Source organism: Lactuca sativa, chromosome 4 (assembly GCF_002870075.4).
Source record: "Lactuca sativa cultivar Salinas chromosome 4, Lsat_Salinas_v11, whole genome shotgun sequence".
NCBI classification, from domain to species: Eukaryota; Viridiplantae; Streptophyta; class Magnoliopsida; order Asterales; family Asteraceae; genus Lactuca; species Lactuca sativa.
In genome coordinates, this window is record NC_056626.2 from 194,942,099 (window position 1) to 194,959,246 (window position 17,148).

The 17,148-nt window shown below is 39.0% G+C and overlaps 1 protein-coding gene across 4 annotated transcripts in view; it reads left to right on the top strand.

Annotated features, from left to right (window-relative positions):
- Nucleotides 1-13,947, top strand: part of LOC111882129 (uncharacterized) — a 31,210-nt gene extending 17,263 nt beyond the window's left edge. For all 4 annotated transcript variants that reach the window (XR_008231748.1, XR_006190773.2, XM_023878493.3 and 1 more), the window contains exon 2: nt 1-13,947. This exon is cut by the window's left edge. The gene's annotated coding sequence lies outside the window, so the exon portion shown is untranslated.
- Nucleotides 13,948-17,148: the final 3,201 nt, after the last annotated feature.

A 17,148-nucleotide genomic window follows, 5' to 3' on the forward strand; every position in this document is an offset into this window, starting at 1 on the left:
AAATGTTGTGCCTCAAATGCTTCACACAACACCACAAAACTTGGAATAACTTGAGAGAATACTTCTAGCACTCAAAATCGGTTATGCCCTCTCTAGTAACACTAGGTCCCGATTTTGCTATTCAAAGGGTTCCTTTGATAATGGTGTCATAATTAGGGTTTCATTAAGAAGACCCATAATTGTCATGACTCTTCATTTCTCATGACCCATGGGTTTGTAACTCCCATGGACTATCCATGGAGCTCCAAATGGTTACATCCATAACCCATAAACCATGGATCATTAATCCACCATAAAAGAATTGATGATTGTCATAATCAACCCTATATATTTAATTAGTCTCATTTTGATCACCAAATTAATACTAGATTAATACTTGATCAATACTAATTAAATAATACTATTATTAATATATTAGAACTTATAATATATTAATAATCATAAGTGCCTTATTCTCTCATTTAGTCTATCCAAGTATTGCAATGCCATGCAACCCAAATGGACCATGCCGGGTCGGGTCAAGTACATACCAAATAACGTTATGGACTTAGACACTATATCCAATAGTCTCCCACTTGGATAAGTCTAATAACTATATTTGCAAATATGACTTCAAAATTCGACTAGCAATTGTAGCTCTTTCAAAGTCTCTCGGAACTGAGATGATGATGATGCACCATTTAAGATAAGTGATCATATAATCCTCTGCTCTCATGATATCAGCCGGACAAACACATGGAACATGGTCTTACTTATTGTCCAACATTTGTTTCTCGATCTCTGATTTGTTTCGACATAGAACTAAATTGAACACATCAATTACGTTCTGACCGGGCCCGGTACATAGGTCAAAACCAAATCATCAAGGGGCCCAGATATCGCTTCTATTTCTAGAAGGAACAGATAAAATTTGACTGATATGCTTGTACTAACTACTTGTTGAATTATTCACAAAGGCATGTTTTATAACATCGAGTTACCAATGCGTTTTCGTACAATCAATGAATAACCAACTCATAGTCAACAACTCATATCTCTAGGTTTGCAGATATATATGATATTACCGTCTCACGATCACTCGAGATAAATTCCATGAAGTGATGAGAGTGAGTGTGGGTTGAATCCAATACTCAGCCCTTATGAGTATTCATGAATGTTGCAGCAACCATTGCATTGTCTAAAGCACTTTAGACAAATCATACAAGCCAAATTCATGACAGTCTTGATTCATATCTACTTCCAACATATGACTGACTGTGGATGGTTTGAATAATACGATATATACCATAACATAATTATTCTGGAAGTCAAAACATGCAAAGTGAAACACAAGAATAATACTAATCTTATATGGCCCCAACACTTTGAGTGTAAATAAAACACCTTTTATTTAAGCACCATATTGATTACTCATTATTTATGTTTTGATTAATCAACTTTATGCTTGAATTAAAACATTAGTTGTCCCATGCTCCAAGCATGTACACTATGGTTTTCCAAACAACAATTATGCCATACTCCAAGTATGCATACTATGTTTAAATATGGTCCTCTCTTTGTGAAATAGATCAATTGACAATATTCCAATGATGCTCATTTCACAATTCCAATCCTTGTTGTAAATGCAAGAATACCAAACTCTTGCCATTTACTGTAATCTGTTAGATTCTAAACTTATATGCAATGATCCCCTTGTAATGACTATGCACATAAGTCACAAAGACTTGGCTACAGACATTACAAGATATTTCAATGGAAATCAATTCCATGAAGTCTCAAATTCAAAGTACATTCCTTTGAGCATCCTTCTTGCATTAAGTTCACTAATCTTACACAGATTCAAAAAGTAACTTCCACCTATGGAAACAATTCAATATTACCATTTTGACCATCACTTTTGAACAAGAGTTGCCTCTTTTCAAAATATGTCAATATGGTCCTAACTCTATACTTCCAATTGTCCATGAGTAAACAACCTCAAACTGTCCTCGACAATTGCTTAATCATTTTAGTCATATCCAGTTCTTATCCCTTTTCCCTTCTTAATGCCCTAAGCATTAGGAAAATTTAGAATGGATGAATATTATAGTACATGCAATCGATCCTATATCCGAAGCATATGGGACACGATTCATGCTATAAAATTTTTATTTGCCATGTTCTCATAATTCGAACAATGAAGAGGTATGCCGTAATCATAATCGAATTTTGAGAACGCAACATATATAGAAATTCCTTATGTTGAACAATTCCAACATAACATTCATATATATCCTTGACTAAAGTTGATAAAACTCAGTCTAAGCTGGTAGAATTGGAACGAAGTATAAAATCCTCTCCCTTAATTATAGCAAACAACTTTTCAAAGCAAATTGAAACTTTTGTTTTCTATAATTAACATTGCTAACTTGCAATATTTAACATAATCATCATGCTCCCACTAGCATAATGATTACCAGCATAACACTTTATGCTCCCACTAGTTTTGACATGTACTCAAAAATCAACTGGACTTCAAGAAATCAATACTTTATTGATTTTCTTACCAAAGTTCATATTTATGATACTAGATTGCTTTGATAAGACTTTATAAAAAACATACACCTTTCCTTAGATAGCTCACATGTTTGTCTAGACCTTTTGCAATTCTCACTAGTTAGTGTGCCGGTTAACCACACCTGCTCCACTAACTATATGAGAATGCAAATATCACAACCGCTATCTACTTAAAATCTTCTTAGTGGAAGCGTTTCCTCACCATCATTTTCATGAATCGAAGAGAAACCTTATGATACTTAGATTTTATGGTTTATGTGTTCTTTTCCATGTGAATTTTGTCAAAACCATAATCACAGGACTAGGTTAGTGACACTTCCAAATTTATATGGACTGAACTTGTGCAATCTTAATTTCTTGCCACCCGGCAGCCCAAGGGCCTACCATTGCTTCCAGGTTGTTATGCAAACAGTCGAGAACTCTCAGAACTCCAATGCAAAGCCAACCTTAACTGGGATGAGCACAGAATATGTCAACACGATAGGTTAAAAACCTCAAGTCGTGGGCTAGTGATTAACAAAACTCTTGATTAGTTCTTGAAACTATTTCAGAATCATTTAGACCCCCACTGTCCTCTTGACATATAAGACTTCTCTTTGTCAAGAACCATTCCTTGACAATACAAATATTCAAGAGCTAGTGCGGATTCTTATCAAATTAAACACTTTTCACTATTGGTCTTAGCTGGTCTTTGTTTTATCCAAAACATCACAACTTACCAATCTCAAATGTACAAGAATAGGAAGCATCTTACTCTACATTTGACAAGTGTTATGAACCTTCTAAAGACTATGTCACTCAAGTCACGATCTTGGAGTATAACTCCAGGATTTGTTTTTGGCACGAAGTACGAATTATCTTTTGATTTAACCATTTCAACAATTCACGATTCCTCTCCTCAGGCAACAAACACACTAAGGTGTCCTTAGAGGATCAATTGTGATATGGTTCCATAATCACTAAGATAGTCATAAAACAAAATACACAAGTACTTTCCCATCTCTTCAGATTGGAGAAACTTTTATCTTTCTGTCTTATTTGATTCTTCTTATTCATTCTGCCATACATTGAAACTTTTCCAATGTTTCAGAATTACACTTAAACTCATAAGCATAACCATATTTACTAAACTTTAGTAAATCATAATGAATAATCTTATCAACCTTTGTGGTGGACCTGACTAGTGCACAACCTAATGTACGCGATCCTTTTAGTCCTTCGCTTAACTCACATGTGAATGTGAACAAGGAATTAGTCTTACTTTACCAAAGATAAAAATCTCATTCATCACACAATACAACTTGCATGATTCCAAGATTCTGTCCAACTGAAACTTGGGTGATGAGAATCTTTCCTTATTTGGTAAATTATGACACTACCACTAATGAAAGAATCAAATCCGTTTACCCATATTGCTTATCATAGAAAACATATAAGCAACAACCTTTTTTCACAAATGCCATTGTAAGGATACTTAAAATAAATAAAATCAAAACCATTTTTCTTTTATTTTAAAACTTTGCGGAAAACTTATCCTTACAATCCATATGGAAAAGTTGTTGTTATCTATTCCTAAGCAATATATCATAACTCTTAAGTAACAGCTTAAAATTTTGATCACCGAACCATGCGATCGAAATCCATCTTCGCGATTAGAATCAACATATACTTCCTTTAAGTTTCTTTACTCTTCTTTGATTCTTAAAACATCAATATGTGACCCAGTCACATCATGCAATAAGAATCTTAGAATAGAAACTTAATAAAGTTAGATAATGGACTTTACCTAAAGCAGAGTCAAACATTTGACTTTACCGTCCTTATGGACTTTTAGGTAAATTTGGCTTTGGCAACAGAAACCTATGGACTCTTTGGAAATGGTACACGGGACTATCACAGACTTAGCCTTTCTCTTTACCTGATGAGATTAAAACTTAATCTTGAAGATCGATTAGATCTTAAACAGGTGAATAAATATTTAAACAGTAAGAACGAATGCAAAATAAAGAACAACTCAACGATGAATCAAACGAGTCGAATGATTATAAACAAAACCCTCAGAAGAGCTCGATCAAGAACATCAACTGTAGAGGGTTGGAGGTTTACAAGAACGATAAAAATATATCTGCAATACTATCGTGATCGTTACTTCTTGATTGTTAACCTAATATGCATGCAAGCATATCTTTATATAATAAACCTAGCAAACTCACGGTTGGACAGGCCCAATACCGGAGTACAAAATAAATGGACTAACAGCCGAGCCCAATGACGCAATCTTCAAACGAGTCTTCAACTCAACAATCTCCCCCTTTGCGTCAATTGGAGCGAGATCTTCACTTTTTACTTGGGCCAGCAGCAGCACCGGGTACCTTCTTCTTCACGGTCTCAAACAGACGAGATATCAGAGCAAGTATCGTTTGCCTGAATCTGATGTACCATTGGATCATGTCGTTGAAGTACTTTACATTAGGGATGAGCAACGGGCCAAACCCGGACCGGACCGGCCCGAAGACCGAAAACCCGAAGACCGAAAATCATGAATTACCTTGCCCGAAAACCGGACCATTTTTGCGTGTACCGGGTCCGGGTTCGGTCCGGTCCGGTTCACGATATTAAACCGGGTTTCGGGTTTTGGACCGAATTATACTTTTGCAGTTTTGTTTACGGTTTCGAGTTTTGTTTGTATCTTTGTTGTTTATGGTTTCGGGTTTATTTGTAATATTACTCTCTAGTCTCTATCATACTATTTCAAGTTATAATCTTACTACGTAATATCCATCATTCGTATTTTTGTTGTTTGCACAATTGGAAAAAAAAATACATAATTGAAGATGAATGTAAATCTAATAAGTAGCAAACCAAAATTACCAAAATATTATTGTACCAAAATAATAATAACCAAACTAATAATAATCATGTACTAAACCAAATTACCATTATACGAAAACAAACAATTTATGAAAAAAACAATTAAACTTCAATCGGCTTCTTTCCATTCCCTCTGTCTTCTTTTTCCTCCATCGCCGCTTCAATCTCTATATAATTAACACCAAAGCATAGTGAGCATCTAAATTTTTTAACAAACAACAAATAAATAAAATATGATTTAAATTTACTACCCAACGCTATGCCATCATCCTTCAATATGTCTTCATCATCATCTATAATGGGTTTGCGTGATTTTCTTACCCAATCTTGGGTACATACTAAAGCTTCAACAATCGGCGTATTCAAACGTGTTCTATACTCATCTAGAATTCGACCGCAAGTACTAAAAACGGATTCCGACGCCACGGTCGTCACTTGTATGGACAAAATATCTAACAACAAGCAATCATAAAATTATAAATATAATAATTTATAACTTAACTAAAAAAACAAAGATAAATAATAGAATTACCTTTTGCCATACGAGCGACTATCGGAAAACGCAATGCATTTTTTTTCCACCAATCTAGGATGTCAAAATTTTTATCAAAAGTCACTCTAGGTTCATTTAAATATCTTCTCAATTCGTTTTCAACTGTCGCCGACGTGTCTCCTTGTCCCATCAAGAAAGCGTCCAAAAAATCGTTACCCACATCACAACTTACAACTTCTTTTACTTTCTGAGACGAACCTACATTTGCATATTTTTCTTCATAGGTTTTAAATAAATTTTCCATTCTTTTTTCAATTTCCCGCACCGTAGACATTGTATTCAATTTTATGGTGCTTTCCAACAATATGTTTTCTTCCGTTCTCGTGTTTTCGATCATCTTCTTGATGATAGCTGACAAAAAGATGGACTTCATTTGGGGGTCCAATAATACGGCAAAACACGTGAAATCATTCAAATTTTCTATTGAACCCCAATACTTGTTGTATTTGGCACGCATGTCGGGGATCATATGGCAAAGATGCACTTTTGTTGAACACGTTTCTAGATGTTGGTCAACATCTATAATTTCCCGTAAAACAGTTTGTACCAACGGTTTTGATGAAGCCGACAACATCTACGTTTTTGTTTTGAACTTTTCAAGAAACATTATAACCTCTTCTATCACTTCGAAATCGGTACGCTGCGGGACTCTACTTAGATCACGTGCAAATGAGGTGTCTACAAAAAAATACAACAAAAAAATAGCAATTTTAATAAAAAAATTGCTAAGAGCTTTTATTTGTAAAAAATAACAACAAAAAAAAACATTTTTACCTTTAACTTCATATTCAAAAAAAGCATATTTTAAGTTCAAAGCGCTCTTCAACAACTCAAATGTCGAATTCCACCTCGTTGGACACTCTCCACATAAAAACTTATCCCCTTCTAAGTCGGAATCCTTCATACATTTTTTAAACTTCCTAATTCTAGCGGTTGAATGTCTAATGTATTTCACCGCTCTTTGAACACATGACACGTGACTATTGTGATATTTTAACCCATCTTTCACAATTAAGTTCAAAATATGAGCCACACATCTAACGTGAAAATGTTTTCCACCTTCATACAAGTTGGGAAGTTTTTTGGTCAAGAATTCCAATGCTTTGTCATTTGTAGTGGCATTGTCCACACTTATAGTCATCACATTTTTTATCCCCCACTCATGTATGCATTCAAGTAACAAACGTCCCACGTCTTCTCCCACATGAGTATCTATTGGTCTAAAATTTAAAATCCTTTTATGCATGACCCAATCGTCATCTATGAAGTGCCCCGTAACAACCATGTAATTCGTTTTTTGACACGATGAAGTCCAACTATCGGTTGTTAAGTGTATCATGTTGTGTGGATTGGCAAAGAAAGTTAACAACTTCTTCCTTTCTTCAACATAAAACTTGGCAACATCACGGCTAATTTTATGCCTAGATGGTATTTTGACTTTCCCGTTTAGAGCATTTGTGTACTCTATAAAAGCTTCATTTTCCACAAATTTAAACGGGAGTTCACCTACAACAAATAGGTTTAGCATAGCTTTTTTAATCCTGTCTTCATCGTGTTTCCATACGGTGACAGTACTACCATCCCCAAAAGGTTGTTTTTTAAATTGTATAGTATTTTGCCCTTTAATATTATCCAGATTTTGTTTGCATTTTCTTGCATGTCTAAGTAAGCTAGAAGTTCCATTTGTGTTTACATCGGAATTAAAGACTTTAAAGCAATGTTTACACATAGATTTATTGGTTTTCTTTCCATCTTCGTCCATAACCACTTCCATTGAATCCCAACATTTTGACCTTTTTTTTGTGGTGCCCGTTTTCTTTTATTTTCTTTCTTTGGCAATGCGGTGTTATCTTCAATATTTATGTCTCCTTTGTCAGTATCAACATCATCATCATCAATAATATGTGGGGTGTTATCAACAAAGACATCATCATCCTACAATACAATAAAAATACAATAAAGTAAAAACAATTACTTAGTTAATAATATGTGGGGTGTTATATAATCTTAACAAACAACAAATACAGTAACAATTGCCATATTATATAAATAGTTAATAATAAAAAAAATCTCAAAAGTAGAAATTAAATAATAAAAAAAACTCAAATCCCAAATCTTAAAAGTTGAATCCAGGAAGAAAGTTGAATCCTCATTAAGAGGAGATGAAGTCTTAGATGATCAGAAATATAAAATCAAAACCAAGACTAATTAACAGCATCAGGCGGAACTTGCTGCAACTACATCTTTTCAAACTTATTAACTTGGATTGAAGTAAGTTGGATGTTTGATTACCATAATGCAACACGTATATATAATACCTAATAGGCTAATACACCATTAACTAATACTCACCCCATACTACATTATCTTATTACAATACCCATACTCTAAATCTAATATATTAATACAACATCATATGAAACCCATACTATTGGCTGGTAATTAGTTCCACCACATGGGGCATTCATCGTACGTGTAGCTTGTGTATGCCGTAATAAATGCAATGTAACACTATTTGGCAAGACAGAGTCCACATGGGGCAATCACGTACCCATGATTAAAACATAATAGAAAAACGACCCACGGTTAAAACTTACATTACGAGTTTACGACATCAAACATAAAAAATATTTAGACTTACTTGACTTTGATTATCTTCCATGGAACCAACCCAATTTTCAATAACCATTGTAGAGGAGAGGAAGTATTAGAGATCAAGAGGGAAGAAAGCATCGATTGACACTAAGAACGAACTCAAAGAAATCAAGCCGTCGATAGGGTTTCTTGTATCGGCTTCAATTGTTTTTTTTTGTACACTCAAAAAAGGAATTAAGGAAATAGTATTATTAACTTATTAATAAGGTTTGATTTCCGGTCCGGTCCGGGTTTACAATTTTATTCCGGGTCCGGTCCGGTCCAAACCCGAAACCTGGTTTTAGTAAAAAACAAAACCCGAAAACCGGTCCACCTATAAGAATATCCGGTCCGGTCCGGGTCCGGTCCTGGGTTTTTTCCGGTCCGGTCCGGTCCAACGGGTTATATGATCATCCCTACTTGACATCGTCTGCTGCATTCCCCTTACACCTTCGGATGATTGACAAAACATGCTCAAGGCAAGTATTGGTGTAAAGATGCTTATCCGCCAAAGCAAAGAGACATTTCTGTCCTTCTGCTCTAGTAAACATGACCGAATTGGGTCTCGGATCGATCTTGCCCATCTTCATTTGATTGAGATCACTGGCCGATCCCACAGAAGCTATCTTCGGTTTCTTCTTGAAGACTGTGGCAATCTCCTGATCCATAAGGGCAGCCTCCATGATGTAACAAACAATCATCCTCTTGAGATGGTCTATAATAGGACCATATTCTGCTTCGTTCGTCAAGAGGATGTTGTGCAAAACAATCCAATCATGAGGGCTTAAGTTCGGTAAGTCTGCCAAAGATATAAGATGTTCGGTTCTAGCAGACCCTCTTATCACCTTGAACCGAACGTTGATGAATCTCCCTTCGGTATAAGGCTTTAAGACCCGAACGTTCACGATCTTCTGAGCGCTCCATGTCTGATATTGTGGTTGAGCAGCTTTCAGATAGAACTCGATAAGCTCCCTATCGACCTCAACGTTCGGATGAGGGACTTCAAAAATATTGGAGAAGGCGTGGAAGATAAACGCCTTTCGAGTCAACGGCATATCGAACTGCGAATCGACAGAGTTATTGCAGTCGAACGATATCACCGGTTCGAGCCATAGGATGCTAGGAGTGTCTATGGCCTCCTTGATCATTCTCTCCCGAGTCCAAGCAGGGAAAAGAGTCTTCCTGCTCTCGAGGAGATCGTGGGCTTCCTTCTGCTTGCGTTCGGCTTCTTCAGCCTCTCGCGCCACACGAATATTGCCGTCTTCCACATTGCGACTGTTTTTGCGTTTAAGCAAGTCAGCAATGGTTTCCTTGTCATCTTCATCTTCTTCCTCAGCTATGTTCTTTCCTTTGTCCTTCACACCCGAACCCGAAGCTTGACCAGTCGGAGGTGTTTCGGTAGTGTGAACAGCTGTTGAGGAAGGAGGTGGTTTCGATCCGGACTTCTTCCCTTCTCCCCCTTGTTTCGGATTGGACACGAAACTGGGTAAACCTTCGATTTTGCTAAGAAGGTCCATGGCGGGAGTAAGTTTCTCAGCAAGGGTGCGCCTCACCGAGTGATTGAGAATGGGATCGTGTGCTTCCAGGATGTTAGATAGGGCAGCGTGTACATCCGAAACACAAGTTTTTATAACCTTCCGTTCGGATCGAAGAGCTTCAAGCTGTTGCTGATAGTTTGAAATCTGAGTGCTCTTGAACTTAAGGGTGGTGGTTTTGCTCGCTAAAACGTCCATTAACGAATTTTCTGCTGCGAGATCTTCCTGAAGCTTAGTGAGGCGCTCGTCAATGGAGGCACGAAGGGCCGAGTTGTCATCGCTGATGGATTGGCGTAATGTAGCGAATGACTATAACTCCGTTGAGACGAACTTGGCCAATTGCTGAACGATTGGTTCCAAAGTTGTCTTGGTGGCATCAGCGCTCTCCTGTAAGGACTTCAACAGGGAAGAGGCGTCTGAGAATAGTTTATCGACTTTTGCGGTCGCAGCCTCACAGGCTTTTGTGGAGGCGTCTATAGCGGCTGTGGCTGAAGCAACAGAATCATGCTGAGCCCTGGAGAAGGCGTCAACAATCTTCTGAAGAGCGGCTTCAGAGAGAGAGGACTGAGAGTTGGTGGATGACGCAAGAAGTAAGTCAACCTTCTCGTTTAGCTCGTTGAGATGCTTCTTTGTCACTGGAGCATCGTCCTCATCGTCCCTTAGAACCTGAAACAGACTAAAGTAGACCGAATCGAAGGTCATGTTGTCACCGCCAAGAAATGGGTTATCTCCATCAGAGGCATGATCTGGAGATGGTGGGTTTGGTGAAGCTGGGGGTGTTGTGGTGTAGGTAGGTTCAGGTTGAGTGTTTGTGGGTGGGGTTTCGGGTGGTGGTTGAGTACGGGTAGGTTCGGTTGTATGCTGGGTTTCGGTTTGAGGTGGTTCGGTTACAGGAAGGGTTGCGGTTGCACTGGTATGAACCCCCGTATCAGATACGTTGGTTGTAACCTTTGCAGTTGTGGTAGTTGTATCGGTGAAAATGGGTGGTGGTATAGGGAAAGAGGTTTTAGGTAGGGTGGTGGCGGGTTTTATGGTGGGAATGGAAGTAGGGATGGTTGGAGGAGGTGAAGGAACTGGTGAAACATGAATTTCCATGTCTGGGGTAGGTGATCGGGTGGGGTGTTGCCTCTGGTAGGGGTTTCGCCTCTTTGAGAGCCGTCCGAACCCGAACTCTCGTTTTCTGAGTCACTCGAAGAGGAAGCGATTACAAGCTTTCGCTTCGGTTGAGTCTTCCTTCTCTTCGGTTGCGGGGACTGTGCCGGTTTGGGTTGTTTCCTCTTCCTGGGAGAAGGACCTTTAGGAGCCTTGGTCACTTGCTTCCCTTTTTCCGCCTTTTTGCCCCTATTGACAGGTTTTTCAGCGTCATGGATTGACTTGAGCATTTCCTGTGTTAGAACCCTAGGACCAGACGCCTTGAATTCCTTTATCGTCCGGATGATTCTGCTGTCGGACGGAACATCGCTGTACATTGTCTCCGGAATAGAGCCAATGAACGAGAACTTAGATGCATCAGAGACGATGATCTTCGTGGTATGAAAAGTACCGATCGAAGACATCGATGCACCTGCAGTAGTGGGAATGTCGAATTTGTCCATCGCCCACTTTATGATAATTGTCCAGAACCGGGCGTACGACACCTCAGAGTGTCGTGAAGAGGAAGAAAGGCTCTGGAAGAGCTGTTGCCAGATGACCAACCCAAAGTCTAGATTGACTCCGTTGTAAACAGCATACATAATCGACAGGAACAGTCGACTTGAACCATCGGATCCTGAGCTCCGTTCAGATAAGCCCTTGAAGAGGACTGTAAACATGCCGTTCCATTGTGGCGGCAAGCAGGACTTCTTAAACTTTGCGACGGAGGGGAACGCCTCCGTGTACCCCATGTTGTAAAACATGTTGTAGAGATGCCCAGTCGGAATCGACTCCGGATGAACTCGTGAAGAATCAGCAGCCAACCCTAGCAGTGTACCAAATCGTTGGCGAGAAATGGAGGTCTTGTGATCAGCAACCTCGAAGAATACCCGCTCGACTGCTTTGTCGTAATGAGCAGTCGCATACACCTGCGAAAGAATCTCCATGGGCACAGATTCAACCTTAGTGAGTGCAGGAGCGATCTGAGAGTACTTCAAGCACTCGATGATCGGCGTCATATAAGAATCATACAACGAAGGAGTGAGGTCTATCACCAAGCATTGTTGTGGACGGATGGGAAGGATGTGTGAGGTAGCATGGACTGAGGATGATTCTGCCATTGTTGAAGGTAGAAGAAGAAGATGAACAGTGAAGCTTTTAGGAGTGTTTGCTCTCTTGGAAATTCGGGATGCAGTAAAGAGGTAAATGAGAGTAGAGACTGCCTTTTATAGTGGGGGAAAGGAGAGAGAAAAATCATTTCAAATCTTATATGTGTGACAGTTAAGGCAGGCGATGATCACGTAGGAGAGAGAGTGTCAGATTCCTAGGATCACGCCGCCCAACAAGCGCCGTTTCAAAATAAACTGGTTCAAATCCTCACGCGCCTTTAAGGGCCAGAGAGGTGTCGCTTGAAATTCGCACACGCGTCCATGATGTCAGTAAAAGTGTGGACGTTCCAAATTCACACGCGTTCCCTTTTTACCGTCGTTTGAAATTCAATCCTTTTAACTCCCGCCTGAGTCAGCAACTTTTTGTCTTATCTTGTAAATGTCATCTTTTAAATAAATACCCACGTGGATGATTTTTGACCACAGCTTGATAATTAACCACCAAAGCAATAATACAGCCTGTAATTATTAGTAACGGAATATTGGAAACTCAAAGATTTTTGTGCAAAGAGTGTAAAAAGAAAAGAAATAAAGCAATTCTTTTTAGGAATGACTGTGATGTCAATAATGACACAAAACAAATGATCCCGGGCACGAATCTCTTCCTTCGAGATCAAGAGAGACCTCAAAGTGTTAATGTGGTTTCCCGTTGAATGACGATCAAATATTTATTAATAAATATTGAAAGGTTTCTTTTAATAAGGCTACTTAAGGGTGGTTTTCGCTTTGATTCAACAATTCTAATCTTGAAATAAGAAAGAAAGTGAACAAAGTACTTGTGAGACCGGTGTAGTCTGTTGAACAAGTAGGTAGGAATTAAGTTTAAATATCTTGGAAAAAATATAAAATCTCAACAAAAAATAAAAACTGGATCCCAAGGGAAGAAATGTTATGGTGTTTAACAATTTCATAGGAATCACACAAAAATAAAAAATTTGAGATTTTAGTAGGATACATCCGTCAATTCATTGGTGAAAACTTGAGCAAATTTAGTGTTCACCGTCAATTCAGATTTGGTGTTCAATATTGGGTTTCACTCAGCTCGTAGTGGTACGAAACTGAGATCATAAACACAGTTGTTGTATAACCATAAACCTCAGTGGTAATGTCTGAGAGTCTCAAGGGTTACGTTGATGAAACGAATGTAATGGAGAAATGTAATGGAGATGGTGTAAGAAATTAAAGTACCTCTGCTGCGAAAATAAGGACCAAGCAGAACAACTCTTATCTCATGTGAGAAGAGAGTGAGGTAGCTCACGATCAGAATAAATATGATAGCCTAATTGGGAAGACAAGGTTTGTTTATACCAAGTCATTAAGGCTATTATTCAAAATCTTATGAGGCTTGGGACACATACAGCAACATGCTTCTAGGGACACTTAAGTAATCCAACAATTATATCCCCATAAACGAACAAGCACACAAACAAAATTAAAAGAGAAAAATATTTTTGGTGTTTTTGATATATATTAAAAAAAATAAAATTAAAAAAATAAGGAAGAGAAAAAAATAAGACTTGGAAAAAGTAAGAAAAAAAAACTTTGGAAAAATTTGAAAAACCGAACCCGAACGTTCGGCTGGTTTCGGTTGAAGAATTTTGAAAAACCGAACCCGAGCGTTCGGTTGGTTTCGGTTCAAGAAAATTTTGAAAAACCGAACCCGAGCGTTCGGTTGGTTTCGGTTCAAGAAAATTTTGGAAAACCGAACCCGAGCGTTCGGTTGGTTTCGGTTCAAGAAAATTTTGGAAAACCGAACCCGAGCGTTCGGTTGGTTTCGGTTCAAAAAAAATTTGAAAAACCGAACCCGAACCTTCGGTAGGTTTCGGTTTTGGAAAATTTTAGAAAACCAAGGATTTAGACAAGTAATTAGAAAATACTTTTAACAATAAGATAAACAACTTTGTACATGAAATATACAACCAAGAAAACTACCTTTGTGGGGATGAGCGAGTCAGATTATTCAACCGAACCTAAACGTTCGGTCAATTTCGCTTCTTACGTTTGAGGTTGAGAGGTAGTTTTAGGTACTGACTCCGATTCCATCATACCTAGCCCTTGCAATATTTTGTTGAATGATGCTTCAGGAAGAGCTTTGATAAAAACGTCAGCCAGTTGATCAGTGGTCCTTACAAAGTGTACTTCGACGTTTCCATCTTCCACATGATCTTTGATGAAGTGATACCTCATTGCAATGTGTTTGGTTTTAGAGTGTTGCACTGGGTTATGACAGATCCTAATTGCACTTTCAGAGTCACAATATAGTGGGATCTTCTTCATATTTAGTCCATAGTCTCGAAGTTGACTCTGGATCCAAATCACTTGAGAGGTGCAGGATGCAGCGGCTATATATTCCGCTTCGGCAGTAGACAACGACACGCACGTTTGTTTCTTGGATTGCCAGCTAACCAACTTCCCGTCAAGGAATTGACAGCCGCCAGTAGTGCTTTTTCTGTCGAGTCCACATCCTCCAAGGTCTGCATCTGAGTAAACTTGAACGAAGAAGCCTGAGTTGGATGGATACCATAGACCTAAGGAGGCAGTTCGCTTGAGATAGCGTAGAATGTTCTTGACTGCAAGCATGTGGGGTTCGCGTGGGTTTGCCTGAAATCTAGCACAATAACACACAGAAAACATGATGTCAGGCCTGCTAGCAGTAAGATACATTAGTGAGCCTATCATTTGACGATAGAGCGTGATATCGACAGCCGGTTTGTGTAGAGATGGAGTTAGCTTGGTGCCGAATGCCATTGGGACTTTGACTTTGGAGTCTCCCATCATACCAAACTTTGCTAAGAGAGTCTTCGTGTAAGCTTCCTGATTGATAAAGATGCCTTCGGGTCCCTGTCTAATATTTAAACCAAGGAAAAAGTTAATAGGACCCATTGAGCTCATTTCAAATTTAGTCTCCATCAGCTTTCTGAATTCAGCTGTTAGGCTGGGATTCGTTGAGCCAAAGATGATGTCATCGACATAAATTTGAACTATCATAAGGTGGTAACCTTCCTTTTTGCGAAAGAAGGTTGGGTCAACTGAACCTTGTTTGAATTTAGACATCTTTAAGAATTTAGTTAGCGTTTCATACCAGGCTCTCGGAGCTTGTTTGAGACCATACACAGCTTTATCCAGAATGTAGCAATGATTTGGATACTTTTCGTTCACGAACCCAGGAGGTTGATCTACGTACACTGTTTCTTCTAGTTCTCCATTAAGAAATTCACACTTGACGTCCATTTGGAAAACTTCGTAGTTTTTGTGAGCAGCATAAGCAAGAAAGATTCTCACAGATTCGAGCCTAGCTACCGGAGCGAAAGTCTCTTCATAATCAATCCCTTCCTCCTGACAATATCCTTTTACAACCAGACGAGCTTTGTTCCTTATCACGTTCCCTTCCTTGTCCATTTTATTCCTAAAGACCCATTTGAGACCAACAACCGAGGCATCTGGAGGAGTTGGAATGAGGCGCCAGACTTTGTTCCTTTCAAATTCGTTCAGTTCGTCTTGCATCGCTTGAACCCAATCGGAGTGATCGAGAGCAGTGTTAACTGTCTTCGGTTCAACTTTTGATACGAAAGAGTTAAACATACAAAACTCAACTTTGGAGAATAAGGATGTTTGTTTTGCCTTTAGTTGTGATCGGGTTAGGACCTTTTCAGAGACATCACCAACCACTTGAGAGATAGGATGATCTCTGGTCCATTTGGTGAGAGGAGGGTAGTTTGGATTAAAGGTTGGGTCTAGTTCAGCATTGATCATTTCTTCTGGCTCGGATTGGCTTTCATAGTCGAGTGACATATCACCATGCTCCCCCTCGAAGGATGAGCTTTCTGGAATGCTTTGAGAAACTTGAGATTCAGAGGTTTCTTGCGGTGCTGGGCTTTCAGGCGTTGATGCACCTTCGGTTAGTGAAGAACTTTCGGTTGGAGAAGTACTTTCGGTTGGAGTTGGACTTTCTGTAGCATTTGGAGAACTTGGCTCCCCCTCAACATGTGAGCTTGGATCCCCCTCAACTGAAGCATCGTTGGATGGAGGTTCATCAGAATGCGATCCTCCTTTGTTCATTCTCCTGGCAGCTTCTTCGACAATTTGTTTCATATGGTCTACCTTGTTGTCTGCTGCACCTGCTTCTGAAAGAGTAGCTTTCTCTGGTTCGTCAAAGAGCTCCATAAACTTCTCGTATAGATTAGCGATCGAGACTGTGACTTGGCCAGTTTGAGGAAAGATTTCCCCAGATGTGTCTTCTTTGGCCTGTAGCTTTTTGGCATAGCTATAATCGAATGTCACGTAATAGGTCTTTTCGATTTTCCTCGAATGCTTGTTTAGGACTCTGTATGCTTTGGAAGTGAGAGAGTAACCCAGAAAGATTCCCTCGTCGGCTTTGACATCAAACTTGTTGCGGTGTTCTTTAGAGTTAAAGATGAAACACCGTGAACCGAATACGTGGAAAAATTTCACATTGGGCTTTCTGTTGTTGAGAATCTCGTAAGGTGTGAGCGTGAAGCGCTTGTTTAGATATGACCTGTTCTGTGTAAAACAAGCAGCAAAAATAGCATCATCCCAAAAATAAAGAGGTAAGGAAACAAAACTTAGCATAGTTCGGGCAGCTTCACACAAAGATCGGTTTCGTCTTTCGACAATTCCGTTCTGTTGAGGTGTGTAAGGAGCTGGGAAGTTGTGGCTTATTCCCTTTTCTGCTAGAAAT